Consider the following 15,119-nt stretch of genomic DNA (forward strand, 5'->3'; position numbering starts at 1 on the left):
TAGTGATGGACTGTTGTAGGTATTTGAGCTAATGATAGAAAAGTCTCCTGACCCTGACGGAATGCATCCCAGGTTACGAAAAGAGATGCCAGGAGATATAGTAAATACACTGGTAGTAATTTTCCAAAATTCCCTGGACTCTGTGGCGGTCCCAGCAAATTGGAAAGCAGCAAAAGTGACGCCACTTATTTTAAAAAGGAGGTGGACAAAAGGTGGGGAATTATATACCAGTTAGCTTATTCTTTGTAGTGGAAAAGATGATTGGGTCTATTATCAAGGAAGGAATAGCAGGGAATCTTAATAGAAATTGTCTCATTGGACAGACACAGCATGGGTTCATGAATGGCAGGTCATGCTTGACAAATCTTTTGAAATTCTATGAAGACATTTCCAGCAAGGTCGACAACGGGAACCCAGTGGATACAGTGTACCTAGATTTCCAAAAGGCCTTCAACAAGGTGTTGTGCAAGAGGCTGTTGCATAACATAAGGGTGCATGGCGTTCAGGGTAGAGTATTAGCATGGGTAGGAGATTGGTTGACTAACAGGAAGCAAAGTGTGGGGATAAATGAGTATTATCCTGACTGGCAATCAATGACTAGTAGTGTGCCTCAGGGATCAGTGCTGGGACTGCGATTATTTAGAATTGATACAGATGATTTAGAGTTGGGGACCACATGTAGGGTGTCAAAGTTTGCATATGACACTAAGATGAGTAGCAGAACAAAGTGTGCTGAGGAACATAGATACATTGATTGAGTGGGCAATGATCTGGCAAATGGAATAGAATGTTCAAAAATGTAAAGTCATACTGTTTGGTTGGAGTAACATGTTTTAAAAAAGTTATTACTTGAATTTTAAAACGTTGCATCATTTGCTATGCAGAGGCACTTGAGTATCCTTGTGCATGAAGGTTGGTCACCAGGTACAACAATCAATTCAGAAGGCAAATGAAATTTTGTCCTTCATTGCTGAAGGGATCGTGTTTAAAAGCAGAGGTTAGGTTCCAGCTGTATTGGGTGCTGGTGAGGCCAGACCTGGAGTGCTGCATGTGGTTTTTATCTCCTTAGTTGAAAGGATGTACTGGCACTACAAGGGGTGCAGAGGAGATTAACTAGGTTGATTCGGGAGTTGAGGGGGTTGGCTTAACAGAGACTGAGTAGATTGGGATTATATTCATTGGAATTCAGAAGAATGGAAACATATAAAATAATGAATGGAATGGTTAAAATAGAAGTAGAGAGGATGTTTCCACTGGCAGGTGAAGCTAGGACAAGACGGCATCACCTCCAGATTAGAGGCAGCAAATTTAGGACTGAATTGAGAAGGAACTATTTAACCTCTATGGAATTCATTGTTCAATAAACATTTTTGAAGCTAAGGTAGTTTTATTAAAAAAGAAACAATTAATTGAGGAATATGGTGAGAACGTGGGTAAATCGTTCTGCGTCCACGAAATGATCAGCCATGATCGTATTGAATGGCAGAGCAAGCTCGAAGGACTTCTCCTGTTCCTAGTTCTTTTGTTCTTATGCATTCCTCCCTCACTCGTGACTTGGAGGTGCTGGTGTTGGATTAGGATGGACAAAATTAATACTCACAGAACACCAGGTTATTGTCCAACAGGTTTATTTGGAAGTATTACCTTTGCTGCTGCTTCATCAGGTGGTTGTGTGATTTTTGACTTTGTCTCTCACTCTTGTAACTTAAAAAAAAGCAACAAAAGCCACGAAGCAGTGCGCATGCTCCAGCTGACATTGGGCCCCAGTGATTGATGTCAACAACAGACCAATGGAAAGGCAGGGGCAGAGCTGAAGCACCTGGCGGGACAGTTGGTCCTCCAACCAATCACAGTGAATGACGGGCGGGACTAGACTATACCACGTAAGGACCAGTATTATAGAAGAGAAAATTCGGAAGTCCAAGAACCATCCTAAAGGTCACTATTTAACATTACAATTAACAACTTTATTTTTTTTTTTATTCTATGAGAGAATGATTAACTAACATCTATTTGCAACTTCTTTCTCTGACCTATCTTTTACTTTCTCTTCTACAATACTGGTCCGATAAAAAACACCCCAATTAAGATTGACCAAAACGTTCAAATTTCAGAACCATCCAGCTGTCGAATGTTCTCTTTGTGTCTTCCTCTGTCTTCTTTTCTTCTCCTTAGACTTTCTGTTTCACAGGTCATTGATTTAAAAAAAAAAGTACATTTCGGAGAGCTATTCTCCGGACAGTCTGCAGATATTGGTGGCGTGGCTGTTCTCACTCAACTTCTCAATTTTTTTTGGCTTTATACCCCAAAGCAACGAGTCATTTCATTCTTTTTAATATTGTCAAAATGCAAATTTTAAACTCGAGTGTAGTTTAGTTTCTTGGGACATAATTTAAACTGATTGATCGAATTTGATTTTATTTTTGTCTCATAGCAACCCAGGTACTGCCAGCTCCTGAACCAAATGTTATATTGTAAATTTTTCAGAACTCATTGTGTTTGTAAATCATTCAACTCTCTTATAGGTAATGTACCCTTTACACGTTCATAACACCTACCCTCTCAAAAAGAATGATCAAAATGAGAACGCGGTCTCATTTGTTTTTCTACTCTTTAAACACACCTCCATAACATACAGATAACATAAATCTAAGTTCACCTTAACTTCTTCCCATATACCTATATTTAACATTGGATAAATACAAATCTCGTCTAAACTTTATCAGTTAAATATGTGAGAACCCATCTGTGATTACATTCTTATGACATGTTACATGTACAATTTTTAAATTAAAAGTCTGGAACATAAGACTCCAATGTAATAGTCTTTAAAGCATTCAAAGAATGTAAGCAGATTGGGATCCGCATACACAACTATCTCCAACACGCTGTTTGTGAATACACATTAAAATGTCGTAAGGCTAGTACCAAACTCAATAGATTTTTTCTCAATCGTGGAATATTTTCTCTGGTGTGGATGTTGAGTTTCTTTAAAAAGTACAATCCCAACTCATTGTCCTGCGGCTCCAATTCCTATGTCACTAGCGTCGATGGCAACTTTGAAAGCTTTCTAAACGGTTGGTGTAGCTGAAAATGGTTTGGTGGTCAATATTTCTTTTTAATGGTTGAATGCCTCCTGGCATTGTTCTGTCCATCAAAACTTTGTGTTATTTTTCAGGAAATCAGTTAATGGTGCCACTACACTGCTGAGGTTTGGAACAAACTTCCGATAGAATCTGCTGACTCTTAAGAAGCAAAGCACCTTTTTCTTCGAGGTTGATAATGGAAATTCCTCGGAAGCTTTTGTCTTTGCTTTCCATGGGGTCAACCTTCCATGACCAATATTTTGTCCGAAGAAAATCACGTCTGCTTTTGCGAATTCAGTTTTGTTTAATTTTATCACCAGTTTTGTTTCTGGTATTCATTCAAAGAGGTCTGCCAACTGTACCAAGTGATCTTTCCATGACTTACTAAAGACCACTACATTGTCCAAATGGACTGCACAGTTTATGAACCAGGTCAGAACTCTGTTCATGAGTCTTTGGAATATGTTGAGTGTGTTCTTCATTCCAAAGGGCATCACTTTGAATTGATACAGTCCATTTGGCATTACAATTCAGAAACTTATTTCATTGTCTCTGATCAGGGTACCTGCTAGTAACCACGCATTAAATCCAACTTGGTGATGTAAGTGACTTGTCCAACTTTCTCGATACGGTCCCCCACTGTCGGTATTAGATATAAGCCTGATTTTGTAACAGTGTTGATCTTCCAATAATCCAAGCAAAATCTTTGAGTCCCATCCGGTTTGGGAACTAAGATGATTGGCGAGCTCCACTCGCTCTGGCTTGGTTCGATGATGTCCGCATTGAGCATGGCCTCCAAGTCCTTCTGGACCTATCTAGCTTTGAGAGGATTAAGCCTATAGAAGTGTTGTTTTATCTGAACAGTATTCCATACGTCTAATTCAGGTACAATGACATTAGTTCTCCCCATATGATTCTTACATCTGTCCTCATATTGCAATAACAAACTTTTCAACTGCGTTCTATGCTCCCGAGACAGATAGTTTACTAACCTATTCCACTGCTCAAGGACTTCTACATTTTTAACATATTTTGAGGCACATCAAAATCCACAACATTTGGAAATGATTCCTCACTCTGTAGGGCAGTAACTAACACCTGTTTCTCCAATTCTTTCTCTCCTCTACTTTTCATGATGGCACACTCATTTATAACCCACATAAATGGGTCTTCAATTGTGGGAATTAGCAACAGAGGTGCTACTTTCATTACTGCCTGTGGCCTATCTACTATTTGGTATGTATGACAGGTATGCCAAAATTTAACCACATCTTTGTGCATTCCAGGTCAATAAAAATGATTTTGTCCCTTAGCCTGAGTCTTTCGTACCCCTGGGTGACCGCCCACAGGTAGTTCACGTGCTACCCATAACACTTCTTGTATCTATGCTACCGGCAACACAATCTGGTGCATTTCAGCACATTACTCCTCTGCACGAACCTGCAGTAGTCTCCATTTCCATATTAGGATACTATATTTCTGATAATAACCCTCAGGAATGCCTCTGTCTCTTTTTCAGAGTACGCATTCATATATTTATCTTTTATCATCTTGCCTGTCTTTTGCAAATTCCTTAGCCTTTCAGGACTAAACACCTCTGTCAGACCCTCTGCCTGTTCAGGTTTTCTCTGTGTCATTACGTCAAACACAGTGTCAGCTAACAGAACCTTAACTCCTTCATCTTTGACTTTAGTTTCTGCTTCATGCTGTGACTTATGATAGTGGGATCTGGTTACTGAACATTCTGGGAAAATACTAGGATATTTCTGTTTTAACTCCTCAGTTTCTTGGTCTTTCCTGGGCATCTCCACAACAAGGGATATTGCTCCCAATTTGGACCCTGCTAAATCATTCCCGAGAACAAACTGGATTCCTGGAACTGACACTCTGTCAGTCATTCCCGCGGTTACTTCCCCAGACTTGAGTAGGCACTCCAACCTGATCTTATGGAGAGGAAAGCTAAACTTCTGTTCATCTATCCCACAAATTACGACACTCTCGGGTAACAGCTCAGAAAGATAGCAAATTTGTTCATCTTTTACTATTAGAAACTGGCTAAATCCTGCATCTCTCAAAATTATAGCTGAACACAAGTATTAAAAGAGAAAGATAAATCTATGTTTTTAACTAAATGTGCATTATTTGGAATAAAATGAATGAGCTGATAGCGCAAACAGATAAAATTTTATGGCATGGTTGGCATGACTGAAGTGTAGTTACATGGACGTCAGGACTGAGGTGTTAAATGTCCAAGGCTACTCAGTATTCAGACAAGAAGGAACAGCAGGTGGAGTGCCTGTATTGGTTAAGAATTATGTCAAGGCTGTATTGAGAAATGATATTAGCACGTGGAACAAAACTGATGAATCAGTCTGGTTTGAAATAAAATACATGAAAAGAGACCCATTGGTATGAGCTTTTCCAGCCCACAAACCACTCCCACCCCTCACAAATTACTTTCAGTGTAAGGAATAGCATGAACAAGGTAATAAATGTGGCTTGAGACAAGGGCGCAAGAGTGATTATGGGAATTTGAGCATGCATATTGACTGGATTAATCAATTTGGCAAGGGGAGCCTCAAAGAACGATTCATCGAATATATGACGGATTATTTCTTTGATCGACATGTAATGGAACCAACCTGAGAACTGGCGTTGGTATTACGTAATGAGAAAGGAGTGATAAATCATATTGTAGCACAGTATCATCTTAGAAAGTGTGACCACAACATGCTGGAGTTTCACATTCAGACTGTAACAGAGAAGACAGAGTCACATAGGAGAGGTTTAGTGTTGCAGAATGATAATTTTACTGGCCTGAGGAAGTGCTTGGCCCGAGTGGACATGTCATAAAGATTAAAGTGCAAGACATTTGAAGAACAGTGACAACTACTTAAGGAGATGGTCAAAACCCCTCAAATAAAATGTAATCCCAAGTGGAAGAGGAATTGTAAAAGTGATCCATGTCTTAACAAGGAAGTCAACAATAACATGAAGGTCCTTGCCTGGTGGTATTATTGCTGACTGCTAATTCAAATAATGTTCTGTGGACTCGGATTCAAATGCCGCCATGGCAAATGGTGGAATTTAAATCCAATATGAATCTGCAATTAAGAGTCTATTGATAATAATGAATCCATTGCTCATTGTTGGAAGCACCCTTGCGTTTCATGAATGTTCTTTAGGGACGGAAGCCACCTTCCTACCTGGTCTGACCTATATGTGACTTTGGTTGACGCTTAACTGCCCTCTGGGCAATTAGGGACAGAAAAATGAGTGCTGTCTAACCAGCGACACCCTCATTCTTTAATGAATTAAAGACAAATACTTTACTTGTCAGCAAATGGTGACTAAAAACAAAATCAAAATTGCTACGAAGGAAAAAGAGTAGAAAACTTAAGAAATAATAAAGAATACTTCTCCGAGTTGAAAACGAGTAACAGACTGCTGAAAGTAAATGTTGGCCTTTGAGGGGATGAAAATGGCGAGGTAATAATGGGAAACTCAGAAATGGCAGAGGTAAAACCAACACTTGCTGTTTTCACAGTGCAAGATGATTTCTTCCCAAAACTTAAAACAACTGCAAAGGATCATGATGGAAGTACGATGACAAGGAAGAAGATATTAAATATATTGATGGGATTATAGGCAGGTCGGACCCTTATTAAAGGAGGTAACAGAAGAGATTCTGGAACGGTATGAAGTATTGGAAAAGTAACAATGTGCAGATAGGCAAAAAATAACAAACTATAGACCAGTGAGTTTAACCTCTGTAGTGGGGAAGTTTCTTCAGTCAACCATAAAGTAGGAAATAACTGAACACTTGGAAACACAAGGATGAATTCACCATGTCAGCACGGTTTCTTGGTGGGCAGGCTTGACATACCTGCTGGAGTGCTTTGAGAATGTAACCAACAAGCTGGTTAATGGGAATGCAGCAAATGCTGTACATCTAAACTTCAGAAGGCATTTGACAAGGTGCTGGGTAAAGGACAGATCTAGCAGGTTAGATCTGAGGGTTAAGGGTAGAGTATTCAATTGGATGGAGGATTGGCTGAATAACAGAAAGCAGAGCATTAGGATAAATGGTCTTTCTCTGGCGAACAGAAACTAGTGAGGATTCAGTTCTCAAACCTCAATGGTTTGCAATCTGCCCAAATGACCTGGAAGGAGAGACAGAGCGTAGTAACTACATTCATAGATGGTATTCAACTGGGTTTTCAAACAGGCTGTAATGAGGAGCTAAAACGTTTACAGATGAATACTGATAGGCTTAGAAAATGGGGTAGATTGCTGTATCTGGCGGACGGTGTTTCATGTGGATAACTGCACAGTTGAATTTCCTACCGCCGCTCCTAATTTCTATTTTCTTGTTTGGTCCATGTACAGTTCTTTGGATTTTATTCACCATTGGTGGCTGAGGTAACAGGGGTCGAGGGATTTTGTTGAGGGAGATGCAGGTTGCTCTTTGTGTAGGGAACATGACATCAGTATGGAGAAAATACCGCAGTCAGGCCTTGTTGATTATGACAGCAGGCCTGCCAACCAGATGGCCTATCTCTGTTCTTACCCCCTGATGTTTAATTGCCTGGAGTAAACCACATCAAAACGTTGCAGTCAGACAACGTAATTAACATGCCCATTTCATAATAAAGGGACAAATGACCATTTAGATCAGAAGTAAAGACTTGGCAATTCGTTTGAGATTGAATGACTATTTGCTGCAACTGGAGCCTGGAACTGAGTGATGGGACAACAAAACACATCAGCATTGTTGCAACTTTATAGCTTAGATATTGAGTAAAAATATTACATTATCAATTCTGTTAGAAAGTGTCCATAATCCATATCTTATGAAAAATGTTTCGAATGTATTGTGGGAGAATACAAACATTGAAAAAGTTAGAAAAGGAAGATGTGAAGTGGATATAAGTCTTTAAATAGATCCATGCATTTCAAGGGAATGGGCAAATATTGGTCTTTGGATCATCATTGGGAAAATGTGTCTGTGTTTTGAGCACAGTGGCGATTTGAATGGAAATACAGTGTATTAGTTCAATGCACAGATTACCAAACTGAGGCACGAGGAACAGGAAACCTGGGTCACAAAACAAAACCTCTGCTTCAGCATCACATTTTTCAGGAGGTAATGTAAATCTTGAAATATATTAAAACCAAATACATTTTCAAAAGGAAAGTTTTTCTACAATTTATAGATTAACGGTGAGACCTCTTTCACTTTACAAGTGTGTCTCCTTATTACTGAGCCTTCGAGTAAGGGGAAGAGCTGCTCTGTGTTCACCCTATGCATACCCCCCATGCTGTTAAACACCTCCATCAGGAGCACCTCTCAACCTTCTTTGTTTAAAATAAAATCAAGAAAATCTATGCTTTCTTCAGTTTGAATACACTCTTGTCTTGTTACTTCTGAAAGGATTCACATTTATCAGTGTTAAATTTAATCAGCGATTGATCTGTCCACCTGAACAACCATTTTATACCCTCCTGTACCCACACACATTCCTACTCATTGTGAACCACCAGATCATCTTTGTGTCATCCACAAAATTATTTATCATTACCCCAATCTCCATCCCTCCCATTCTCATCATCATCGTTTATGAAGTTCACAACTGAGCCTTGATTTTCTCCTGTTCTTCAGATGTTGTTCACAGGGTAAGCATTGACAATTCCATTCTCTTGTTTTACCTATTTTGATGAATTTACAGCGTGATGCAGTTGAGTTTTATTTTACGAGGGAACCACAAATTTTATTTTGGACATGGAGCTGAATTCTCCTTTTATACTATGCGGCTCTGTATGTTTTATTAATTAAGCTTGTACGTAATTAGTATTGGATTATGTTTAGGTGGCTTTCACAGCAACATTTGTGTTCTACGTGGACCTGGATAATTTGCTTTGTATCGTTCCCTGCAATAGTTAGAACTGAATAAACATTCTGCTATACGATAGACACAGATTTATAATTTTGTTTGAAAGAACTGGAGTGATGATATTCAACTAAATTCTACATATAGACTCACAGCAGGAGATCAAATGGTCAAGTCCACCTTGAATTGGAAACAAATTATTAAAACATACGCCCACTTTTCTTCATATTGTAAAAACAGTTGCAAAAAAATGTTCTTATAAAAGCATGGATCTTAGAGCTGGTCCTGGGATAGCAGGCTGCTAAATATTTGATGTAGTCATTTTTGCAGTTGATATTATAGTTTATTAATTTAACATTGTTTTCCTATATTGTTTTATTAACATTCAAAAACAAACAAAAGAAAGCAAAAAAAACTCACGATTTTCTTTCAAACGAACAATTTTTAAAAGGGCTTTTAAAAGGTGGTTTACAAAAAAAGGAAAAAGTCTGTTTATGTTTTAAAACGTTTATTTTATTACACTGTAAATTCGTTTTTTTGGTTTTGTAGAATTAATCAGTTTCTTTTTTTAAAAATAAGGAGTTGTACTTTCCTTCTGGAGAGTCCTACATATTTTCAGCTCTGGAGAAGAATGTTTCCTTCTCACAATTTATTCAAGAGGAATATTTTTATTCATTTAATTAGCTAAATGGTTGATTTTATTTAATGTTTCGATGTTTGATACATATATGTATATATTTTTCAATTTTAACATTATTGTCTGTAGGTAATGAAAGTTAACAGAAGGTGTCATTAAAAAGTCCTGCTTTTATGCATAACATTATTAAGGTCACGTATAAGGGACAGAAAGGATGGCTGGAAGATTTAGAAAAATATATATTATTCAGCAACTCAGTCATATAGATGTGTGGCTGTCAGGAAAGATAAAAAGGTAGTTCAAAATTCTCCAGTGGCTATCAAAATGATTTTCAGCTTTTCGAACAGCTGAAGGGGATTGTCTCTCTGAGGAAAATGGAAGAGCAATCAATTATTGGACTCTTGGAATGATTCTTATGTTCAGCAGCGTTTGAGAAGATTTAGTGAATCATTGCTTGAGTGGACTTTTCTATCAGGGCATCAACAGGAGATTCTGTGGCAGTGACTGTTAATTTAGGATGGCTTGTTGCTTTCCCTGTGCTACGATTAGGAATGTCTAAAACATTTCAAGCACGTTGTTAAAGGTGAGATTAAGTAGCCAAACATTATTGTAGATATTGGCAGGAATGACATTTTTAGGGAAAGATTAAAGTAGTACAGAGTGAATTTAAGAGGTGAGGTAGAGTATTGAAAATAAAACCTTTAAATCAATACTTTCTGGTTTACTCCCAATGCCAAACTTAACTGGGAAGGAACAAAGTGTTAAAGGAGAAAAATCAATGGCTGAAGAGTTACTGTGTTGTTGAGGTATTTAGATTTTTGGGAAATTGGAAACTATTTTAGAATAGAAATGACCGGTTCAGAAAGGATTGGTCTAATCGAAACTGGGAAGTAAAGAATATCTTAGCATGGAGATTTACTTCTTCTCTGTAGGGAGACTTTATGTTGATAGAGATGGCAAGGGGGATATTCCAAGAAGTAATACAAATGTTCGGATGGATGGAGAAGTTTATGAATGTGAGGACAGCACGTCGATTAGAAAAGAGAAACGAGAGAATCAAGAGTATACAGTAATTCTGAAGCACGAAATTGCACTTATTTCAATGTAAGGGGTCTTACAGGGAACGCTGATGAACTCTGGACATATTTAAGTACATGGGATTGGGACATCATATGTATTACAGAAAATTGGTTGAGAGATTTTCAAGTCGAGAGTGTAGTGCTGGGAAAGCACAGCAGGTCAGGCAGCATCCGAGGAGCAGGAAAATCAATGTTTTGGGCAAAAGCCCTTCAGCCCATTCCTGATGAGTAGCTTTTGCCCAAAGCGTTGATTTGCCTGCTCTTCGGATGCTGCCTGACCTGCTGTGCTTTTCCAGCACCAAACTCTCGACTCCAATCTCCCGTATCTGCAGTCCTAACTTTCGCCTGAGAGATGGTCAAGGCTGGCAATTCAATGTTCCCGTCTTAAGTGAGATGGAAAGGATGGAAAAATGACATGTGGAGGGCAGGGAGGAGGCGGTCTGCCCTTTTTGATTAAGGAATAAATTATTGCTTTAACTTGGGAAGATATTTCTGAAAATTTATCCAGTTAAAATATGCAGATAGTATTAAAACTAAGAAAATAAATTTCACTTTGAACAGATTGCACCAAATGCTCATTTGTGACAAATCGTCCGTATAAAATATATTGGTCAAAATTAAAAATAAGGAAGAAAAGAGCACGTTGATTGTATTGTACCATATGCTCTCTAACAGTAAGAAAGAAATTGAAAAACAAACATGTTAGGAGATACATGTAAGCTTAATAAGGTTGCAATAATGGGAGATTTTAAGTTTTTAAAAATTGATTGGGACTACCACAGTGTTAAAGGATTGGATGGTGAACAATTTGTCAAATATGTTCACGAAAATTTGCTTCATCAATATGCAGATGATTCCAATAGAGAAGGAGCTAAACTAGGCCTTCTTTTGTGCAATAGACAGGGCAAGTGACTGAAGTAAACGTGAGAGAATATTTTGAGTATTCTATCACAACTCTATTAGTTTCATAATGGTTATAGAAAAGAATAAGCCTTTCATTAATGTTTTTTTTTTAATTGGAGTACCATAAGTTTCAATGGCATGGGACACGGACTTAAAAATTTTGATTGGAGTAGACTGTTCGCAGGTAAAACGATTTCTGACAAGTGGGAGGCGTTCAACAGTGTGACGACTGGAGTTGAGAGGCATTATGTTTCTTTAGAGTGAAGGATAATGCTGGTAAGGTTAAGAAACAATGGACAACTACAGTTATTGAGCTTTTATTCAAGAATCAACGAAAACCTTAGTTTAGATATAGACAACTTTATTCAATTTAATCTTTTAGTCAATATAAAAGGTGTGGGGCATCATTTTGAGAGAAATCAGGAAAGCAAAAAGGAGATATGAGATAATATGGGCAGATAAGGTTAAGGATAATCCAAAGATATTATGCAACAACATTAACAGCAAGAGTGTAACCACAGAGAGGGTAAGGCCTCTCAAAGATCATGAAGGATATCGATGTTTTGAACCCAGGAGATGAGGAATATAATCATCCCATTCCTAGTGCATCAGACAGCAGTAAACACACATTATTGCTTGCCCCTCACATTCATCCAGCTTGAACTCGATCTGCTATTTGTCACAACGTCATTTTGTATTCTTAGAAACCCTTCTTCACTGTCCACTATGTCACCAGTTTTGGTATCATCTGCAAACTTACGGACCATGCCTTCGATAGTCTCACACAAATCATTTATATCAATGACAAACAATGAAAACCCAGAACCAACCTCTGTGGAACACTGCTGGGCACAAGCATCCAGTCAAAAAAGCAACTGCCAACTGTTACTCTCTATTTCCTGACATTGCAACAATTGAAAGTATTGGAGAGAAACCCAGCAGTTCAGGCAGTATTGGATCAGAGAAAAATGGAATTAAGTCTTTTTGCGTTCAACATAATTTGTTCAGAACAAATTCATATAAGACTCGATATGTTAACTCTGTTTCTCTGCCCAGATCCTGCGCCTTCTGTTGCATTTCTCCATCAGTTTGCATTTGTATTTCAGATTTCCACTATCTCTAATATTTTGCTTTTTCTTGATTGGTCTGAATGTTGACCCCGGTTATATTTGGACAATATGCTCCATTCCTGTTCCCATCACTTGGGCCAGTGATGCATGTATTACACTGGAATCTGTTTCTTCTTTAAGTTCTGAAAATAAATGCGTAGATCTCATCAAAGTGATGTTGATTTAAAAGGACTTTTAGAGACAACTACACTTGAAGTAAAAATAGGAATAGTTTATGAATTATGACATTGTGCGTTTTATGTCTAGGAATAGTTTATGAATTATGACATTGTGCGTTTTATGTCTAAACTTGTCTCTTCAATGTCTGAAGGAGGCGGAGAGCATCCAGTTTCAACAGTGACCCTGACTCAACTAACCATCGAACTGAACTGTCCTGTGCAGGTGGAGATCTGGCCTCATCTCCTTGATTACACCAGTTTTTTTTTAAATGACTTGAAAACCTTCTTCCCGAGGCATTATCTGTTAGGTAAAAAAGAAATGCACCCCAATGCAGCATTCAAAATTGAGACATGTTGGATTCTTTGGTCTTTTAGAACCTCTCTGAGAACAATTCAAGGACAACATAACCTTGTAAAGAAACTGGCTGGGTGACAGTTCCCCGATATATAATTGAATCATCAATATCCAAAGATGGCTTCGGTTTTCAAAAGTCCCAAAAAAGTGGTTCATTCTTTAAAATGCGCATGTACATTCGTTTACTATAAACATGCAAATGTGCACAACTACAACACGATTCAGTGTGTGGTACTTCTATCATTGAGTGCCTCCGTTTGTCACTCAAGTCTCACCAATGCATTGGCAATCATGTTTTCAAGACCTGCCCCGTGCACAGTTTTCTAATTGAATGGCAGTAACTACAGGCTCCAGCTTAACAGTCCAGCATTTGTGTCCTTAAATTTCCCCAAAAAAACTTCAATGGGTTATGGTCAGTGTATATGGTTGCCTCAGATACGTTGCTGGTAATATAAACACTGAAGTATTGTAGTGCCAGCACAAAGCTCACAGTCTCTTTCTCAACTGTTGAATATTTCTGCCAATGAACGTTGAAATTCTTGGAGAATTACCCAATAGGTCTTTCTGTCTTGTCATCATCTTCCTGCAAGAGCCCAGCACCGATACCCACATCACTCACAGTTAAAGCCACCTTGAAAGATTTTACATAATCAGGTGTGTCTGATCATGGGGCAGTGGCTAACACCTAGTTCATGCCGTCAAATGCCTTTTGATAGTCCTCTGTCCACTGAAACTTCTTCCCTTTCTTTAACAATTCAGTGACTGGAGCAGTCACACTGCGAAAATGAGGCACAAACATTCGATAAAATCCACTCAGTCCCAGGAACTGATACTGTTGTCGACAGTACGGTAAATTCCCCAATTATCTAAATGTTTACATCTCATTGCACCGGTTATCTATGTCTAATAAAGTGGCTCAGGAAGGTAACTCAATAATTTATCCCAGTTTTAGACAACTACCTCATTTTCCACTTTACTTTGAGGAATGTTTGATTCAGAATCCTCTGAACTTGTTTTTTCCTTCTGTGCCGTAATCATTAACTCCTTCTCCTCTGGCTTTCCTTCCCTATCAAAGTACAATTTGAGCATTTTCACATGACATACACTGTGAGATTTCTTTCTGTCTGGAGTCCCTATCAAGTAGTTAACACTCACTCAATATCCTTTGTATTTGATAAGGTCCACTAAGCCTTGCTTTTCAAGGTTCACCTATCACTCGAAGTAACAGTAATACCTGATCCCCGATAGCATAATTGCAAGTTTTTGATTTCCTGCTTTATTGCATGCTGCAATATGTTTAAATGTTGTCTAGCCAACTCCTCAGCGCTATTAATCGTTCCCTAAAATTTGAGACCTAGTCCAAATGTGTGGCCTTTGAATTATGATTTACTATTTTCTCCTTAATCAATTTTCATGGTCCTCTCATTTAATGCCCAGAAACTAATTTAAATTGATGGAATTTGCTCTGGGCTAATTTGGTGCATTCGTGATCACATAACGCACAAATGGGATTTGCTTACCCGAATCATCAGGATAACCCTGAGCATAAACCCTCAACATGATCTTTAACGTTTAATATCACCTCTCTAGCGCTCCCCGCAACTTTGGATGGTACGCAGTAGATTTGTATTGCTTAATTCCTGTGACATTATAGTGAATAATTTGGATGTGAAGTTTGAACCTTGATCTCACTGTATCTCTATTGGTAGTCCGTATCTATTTTTAAAAAAATATTAATTCCTCTGCAATTATTTTAGCTGCGATATTGCATCTTGGAATGGCCTCTGGAAACGTAGTCGATGCATCCATTATTGTTGAAAAATACTGGTGTCCACTTTTTTGTTTGAGTTCGGGGACCTAGCCAATCAATTAAGATTCTT

General features: G+C 38.3%; 1 gene segment (V, D, J or C); it reads left to right on the forward strand.

Annotated features, from left to right (window-relative positions):
* The window catches only part of LOC148149232 (Ig kappa chain V region Mem5-like), a 405,056-nt gene that overhangs the window by 94,107 nt on the left and 295,830 nt on the right, over positions 1 to 15,119 (forward strand).

The sequence above is a fragment of the Chiloscyllium plagiosum genome, unplaced genomic scaffold, assembly GCF_037043375.1.
Source record: "Chiloscyllium plagiosum isolate Xiang-an unplaced genomic scaffold, Cpla_swu_hap1 HiC_scaffold_9, whole genome shotgun sequence".
Taxonomy (NCBI): Eukaryota; Metazoa; Chordata; class Chondrichthyes; order Orectolobiformes; family Hemiscylliidae; genus Chiloscyllium; species Chiloscyllium plagiosum.